Here is a 6793-nt window from a genome sequence, read left to right as displayed (position 1 = left end):
TCATCTGTCGGGGTTGCTACAGTACAAAATTATAACGACTACCTTTCTCATCTGAGGTGAAAATTACCATCTTTAGCTACACCGTTTCAGGCAAAATGTAAATTACTCCAAAGAAAATCCTGAACAAACAATTAAAATCTTCCAAAGAAGACAGAAAACAATCGTTATTTTATGCAGCGTTGCACAAAGTAAAGTGATTTCACTTCGCGTGAAAACTAAGCTTTATAGTGCAGCTTGCTAATGGAGTGTCGTGACTGTAAGCTGACTAACGAATGATGCACCTAAGTACAGCTTAGCCGACTGTAAATGTGAGTGTTACGCCACGGAAAAATACGGTGATTTTATTGACATACGAACTTTTAGGAAGAGATTTTAAAAAAGAAAATGTGTTGCGACAAAAATATAAACTTAAAACTTGTAATTTGTAATGAACATCAAAATCATAATTTAATAACGAAGATTTTGTTTCGGCTATTTGCCGGGTATATTGGATCAATGTTGATATATACAGGGGGTTTTATTTTAGAAAATAGTTATTACCCTTTATATAATTTGGACTGGAAAAATAGCCGACATAACAGTGTAGAGTGTAGGCATGATTATCTCTGACTTCTATAGGACCTTGATTGAATAAGTTTCACTTATGTTGCATATAGTCTTCCATAGAATAAATAAATAAATGCTATTACATAATTAGAGTGCAGATGAACATACACAATTGTGGTGAAGCTTGTAATTGCATCTTAGAGAAATGGGATTGGAATTAAATTAGATTGGTATCCAATTTCATTCATAGTCGTGCTCCTGTTGTTTCTAGGTTTCGGGTTAATCTTGTTAAGAGATAGGATTATGCCGACGTTGATAATAATAGTGTTTCTGTTTATTCAATCTATTTATAGTTAATCAGGTTTAAGATCAACGTAGTTACCGAAGAATGAAGACTGAAGAAAAGGATTTGAGACAAACTTTTTGCCGAAATATTTGAATGAACGAAAGCAGGCCTTTTTTAAACACAAGCGAACTTTTCGATTACGTATTTCGGGTAGAGATGTTTTTATTTGCAAAGTTGGATACCGGTAAAAGTATAACGGTTTTCTTAACCCTTTCCGGCCCAATTCTGTCAGTCATAATTTTTACCAAAGATTTTCCCGCTAATACTTTTTTTTTATTTATGAACGCGCCCCATAGACCACAGACGTTAAAATAAGAGCTTACAATATTTTTAACGAGCTGTAATGGCTAAACTTGGTTAATGCGCTAAACTTCTCTAATGTTTGTTCCTCTCGCCTTAGTTTTTTTTCAGATTTTCTCTCTCAGATTGCAAAAAGTTTGTTGTTATATTTTTTCCAATTTATCGAATTAGAAGTTGTGAAAAAGTTTCTAGTTTACCCGATACGTTGTGATACTGGTGAGAATTTGTGGCCACAAGGAATAGTTTTAGAGGATACGAATAGGTTTTCACACTTTTGTAGATAAAAAGTTATTACATTAGTTTCTTGTTTATTTGACTATCGAAGATATGATAAATAGAGACGTGTTCTATTTTTGTGTAATAGACGAGTCTTAGTTTGAAATGTAATGAACTAAAAATAAACGTCATCAACTGCGATTTCCTACTATTACAATAATAAATTAATTTCAATTTCAACACAACTTTGCTACGGCGTAGCTTCACAACATTACAGCTACGGCTACGCCGAGAACATCTGTGTAGCTCGTAGCAGAGAAATAATAAATTGGCTACACTGACTTTGTGTAGCCACTTGCTTATTTAAAATGTACATTAGAATATTAAATAGTGATTTTTGAAGAAGTGATTTGCGTATGTTTTCTTTAATATTAAAAATAGTGATTTAAAAGAAGTTATATGTGTAATTTTCCTTTAATGTACAGCCATAGTTTTATTTTGCAAAAGAAAATTGAATAAGATTATAGTCCGCAGCGGCACATAAGTGCAGATAGGAGACACGTACCTCGGTATACGTGTTAGGTTTGTACACAGAAGAAAGAAAGAAGAGCGGAGATGACATAAGGCAGGCAGGTCAGGCGCTTGCTTGTAGGTCAAGTGTGATTAAAACGATCAGTTATTAAAATTAACAAGGCGTTCTGGTTCCTTAACAAATCAAAACAATCTTTCGAAGATTGGTAAGACTGATTGGCGATTTTATTTTGAAAAAAATTGTCACGTTCCAAAGACGGCGTAAGGGCCAGTAATGTTCCTCGTCCCCCGAACAACCGCATTTTGGCGCGCTACTTTCATACGAGATTTTGCATTATGACATCTCCTCTAGCCATTTTGTTCTCTATGGATTCGTACGTGCAACTACCGAAGAGGTCGGTATCGTATCGTACGTAACCAGCCCGGACACGGAACCTCTTGAGAAGGAATATTTGATGCTGTGTTTGTTCTTTGTTTATATACCTGCATTTGTGGGAAGGTAAATTTTAGGAAGGGAGTAAATAAATAAGTTGTGTCTGAGCTGGACAGCTTCAGGAAAATTTGTGTCTGTGTATAAGTTTTATTAATATTTTGATAGTTGGTGATAAATAACTTAAACATGTAAAAGAAACTCGCGTTAGTATCCCTACTTGATATCGTTTTTAAACACAAGCGAACTTTTCGATTACGTATTTCGGGTAGAGATGTTTTTATTTGCAAAGTTGGATACCGGTAAAAGTATAACGGTTTTCTTAACCCTTTCCGGCCCAATTCTGTCAGTCATAATTTTTACCAAAGATTTTCCCGCTAATACTTTTTTTTTATTTATGAACGCGCCCCATAGACCACAGACGTTAAAATAAGAGCTTACAATATTTTTAACGAGCTGTAATGGCTAAACTTGGTTAATGCGCTAAACTTCTCTAATGTTTGTTCCTCTCGCCTTAGTTTTTTTTCAGATTTTCTCTCTCAGATTGCAAAAAGTTTGTTGTTATATTTTTTCCAATTTATCGAATTAGAAGTTGTGAAAAAGTTTCTAGTTTACCCGATACGTTGTGATACTGGTGAGAATTTGTGGCCACAAGGAATAGTTTTAGAGGATACGAATAGGTTTTCACACTTTTGTAGATAAAAAGTTATTACATTAGTTTCTTGTTTATTTGACTATCGAAGATATGATAAATAGAGACGTGTTCTATTTTTGTGTAATAGACGAGTCTTAGTTTGAAATGTAATGAACTAAAAATAAACGTCATCAACTGCGATTTCCTACTATTACAATAATAAATTAATTCCAATTTCAACACAACTTTGCTACGGCGTAGCTTCACAACATTACAGCTACGGCTACGCCGAGAACATCTGTGTAGCTCGTAGCAGAGAAATAATAAATTGGCTACACTGACTTTGTGTAGCCACTTGCTTATTTAAAATGTACATTAGAATATTAAATAGTGATTTTTGAAGAAGTGATTTGCGTATGTTTTCTTTAATATTAAAAATAGTGATTTAAAAGAAGTTATATGTGTAATTTTCCTTTAATGTACAGCCATAGTTTTATTTTGCAAAAAAATTGAATAAGATTATAGTCCGCAGCGGCACATAAGTGCAGATAGGAGACACGTACCTCGGTATACGTGTTAGGTTTGTACACAGAAGAAAGAAAGAAGAGCGGAGATGACATAAGGCAGGCAGGTCAGGCGCTTGCTTGTAGGTCAAGTGTGATTAAAACGATCAGTTATTAAAATTAACAAGGCGTTCTGGTTCCTTAACAAATCAAAACAATCTTTCGAAGATTGGTAAGACTGATTGGCGATTTTATTTTGAAAAAAATTGTCACGTTCCAAAGACGGCGTAAGGGCCAGTAATGTTCCTCGTCCCCCGAACAACCGCATTTTGGCGCGCTACTTTCATACGAGATTTTGCATTATGACATCTCCTCTAGCCATTTTGTTCTCTATGGATTCGTACGTGCAACTACCGAAGAGGTCGGTATCGTATCGTACGTAACCAGCCCGGACACGGAACCTCTTGAGAAGGAATATTTGATGCTGTGTTTGTTCTTTGTTTATATACCTGCATTTGTGGGAAGGTAAATTTTAGGAAGGGAGTAAATAAATAAGTTGTCTGAGCTGGACCGTTGCGTTGCATGAAAATTTGTGTGTTTGAGTATAAGTTATGTAGGTAAATATACGTAGTTTGTAATAATTTACACTTGTAAAAGAAACTTACATATAATATATTTGTCTATTGGTTATCTTCAGTTCATTCCTTTGATTATATAAATCAAATGCGCTTTTTAGTGTTAAGAGTTGCGCAAATAGTGTCCCGCATATGCTTTCCATCTGTAACTTTTTGTAATACGTATTCAATTCCTAACATGTAGGAATCTTGGTTGAAAACTTCTAAGTCTTGCAATCTTCTTGACATAAGTCTCAAACTGAAGTTAAAATCGTGGCGAAGTTCGAAAATTCCAGTTTTACTCGTTTAAAACACGTCAGCTGCAGCTGCAGAATATTCTCTTGAACTGATAGTTTTATATGGAGTTTAGAGCTAACTTATGTGGAACAATAAATTAGTTAAGTAAGCGAGTTGCGTAAACAGCTTGCAGTAGCAGTTGGTTTTCGTTTGTTGGTACAGAGTTTTTTTTGGATTTGAATTTTGAGTTATTACGTTTTTACTAGCGTTTACGTAAAAAATTGGCCAAGTGAGACTCGGAATCGTGCATGGAGAATTCCGAACCACCACTTATAAAACGTCCAAGATAGCGTTTGTTGTATAGGAGAGCCCCCAAGTATTTATATCATTTGAATGTCACGTTATAGTGGCAACAAAAATACTATTATCTATGAAAATTTCAACTGTGTAACTATCATATTTCTTTAGATACAGCCTGAAGAGTGAACCCTTAGTAGTTGGGTCACATTTTCCCCTTTCAGTACGGAACCCGAAAACATAGTACATACCTAAGTTGGCAGGTTATACTGGTACCCATCACACAGTAACGTCACACTCCTTAACCACCACATATTCATACACATCACGAGGCTCGTAAACCGGGTATTCGACCACAGCAGTGAATATTCACGTTATATGCAAATGGTTGCAAGTAGTGCGTGACTCTGCATACTCTGGCTCACCTATCTGTACTTTGAAGCTCTGCTTACCCTCACAGATTAATGTGCCGTGAGCATACAGAGTAAGAGTAGTAACACACTGCAAACTTTTAGTCGGCCGATGGATTGTTTGAGCTGGTAAATCAGTGGTCCAGCGCGGCGGCCGGGATGAGAGGTGCGAACTCTCTGGCGTTCCGCCTCCTCCTTCTCGAGCATGACCGCTTTGCAGAAGGAGGCGACGGCATCCCATTCCCTCTCGCACCGGACCATGGCCTGACCTCTCGCGTCCGGCCCTGGTTCATCATTTGATGATTTTTGATGTCATTAAAAAAAAAGCTGGTAAATCAGTATGAAGATGAATGCTAGTGCGCACATTACAAAGGTCAGGTATTTAGACCGACGGAAAACTTTGATTGGAATCAAGACTTTCTTTTAGAAAATGTTGGTCAACTGTCGGTCGACTTTTTAGTCTTCAGTATGCGGGTACAAGCCATCGAAATAACGCAGAGTTAGGTGATCTTCACACTGCCCCGCATCACGCTGCATCTTGCGTGTCGACGCACCTACGCGCGTTCCTGCGGGAGTGCAGATCTGCATCATCGTGCGGGTTTTTCGCGCACTCACGCGCGTAGGTGCGTTTAGTAGATTCACGCACGGCGGCTTCCATTTTCAAATATACACGTCACGCCCATTCAAAATCACGCGCGGCAATGCGGATTCAGTGTGCCATACCTTGCGTCTCGCCCCGCACCTACGCGCGGGGGTGCGTGTTTCTCCGCATGTATGTGCGTGATCCGCATGAACGCGCGTGGATGCATTTTCAGTGTGTTGGACTATGCGTGTTTTCCATACAAACGGAGATATTTCCATACAACGGAAAAAAACGCATCCACGCACTACGCTGCATCATGCGGGGCAGTGTGATAATCGCCTTATTAGCACGTGTTGCTATCTGAAATATTGCGCGCGTTTTTTGTTTTTTTGGCGCCAAAATTATGGCGCGAATGTGAGGTTTTCACTTTGGTGGGGCTTGCTATCGTATTCGTATGGTTTTTGTTATTTTTTTTGAAGTTCTGTGATGAAGTTCTTGGTAGTTGGGTACGTATTGAAACATACTTAGGCAGTGGAATACAAGTTGAATAATAGTAGTAGCACTTCATTTTAAGATCATGAATGTAATTTGTAGTAATAAATAGGTACATTAAGTTAATCATAACTTGGGGATGTAAATTTTTCAACATTTTCGTAGTCTAAAAAACCTGAAACTGAGCTAATTGAGTTGATCTTATCCAATAATGTTCTTGAAAATTCGTGTCCTATTGTTTGACAATTAATAACACTCCACTCTACCTCTAATAATCGTATAATTTCACACGTCCGACGTAGTTCAAATGTAGACGTATCGTAGTTCGTAGTTTCATTACACAAAACTTAATGTAATTTCACAGCAATATTATACACAGCATCATTACGATAAAGTATAATATATTAGAGAGCATACCTTTGAGATACGGCCAGCTCCGGTTATTTCAATTTCTTGTGAGAAACTCGCAATCTGCGAAGAAAAAGGTAGAAACGAGTATGAATATGACAACCTATCAAATAAAGTCCAGACTTTAGACCAACTTTCTTGTGGGGTCAAAGACATGCAGAAGCATTGTTTACCTACAGTAGTACCTACCTTTTAACGTCAGTTGCATTATAATGTGAAGTTTTCTGTTTTAAAAATGATTGTCTG

This window comes from Helicoverpa armigera, chromosome 11 (genome assembly GCF_030705265.1).
Source record: "Helicoverpa armigera isolate CAAS_96S chromosome 11, ASM3070526v1, whole genome shotgun sequence".
NCBI classification, from domain to species: domain Eukaryota; kingdom Metazoa; phylum Arthropoda; class Insecta; order Lepidoptera; family Noctuidae; genus Helicoverpa; species Helicoverpa armigera.
This window is presented reverse-complemented; position numbering follows the sequence as displayed.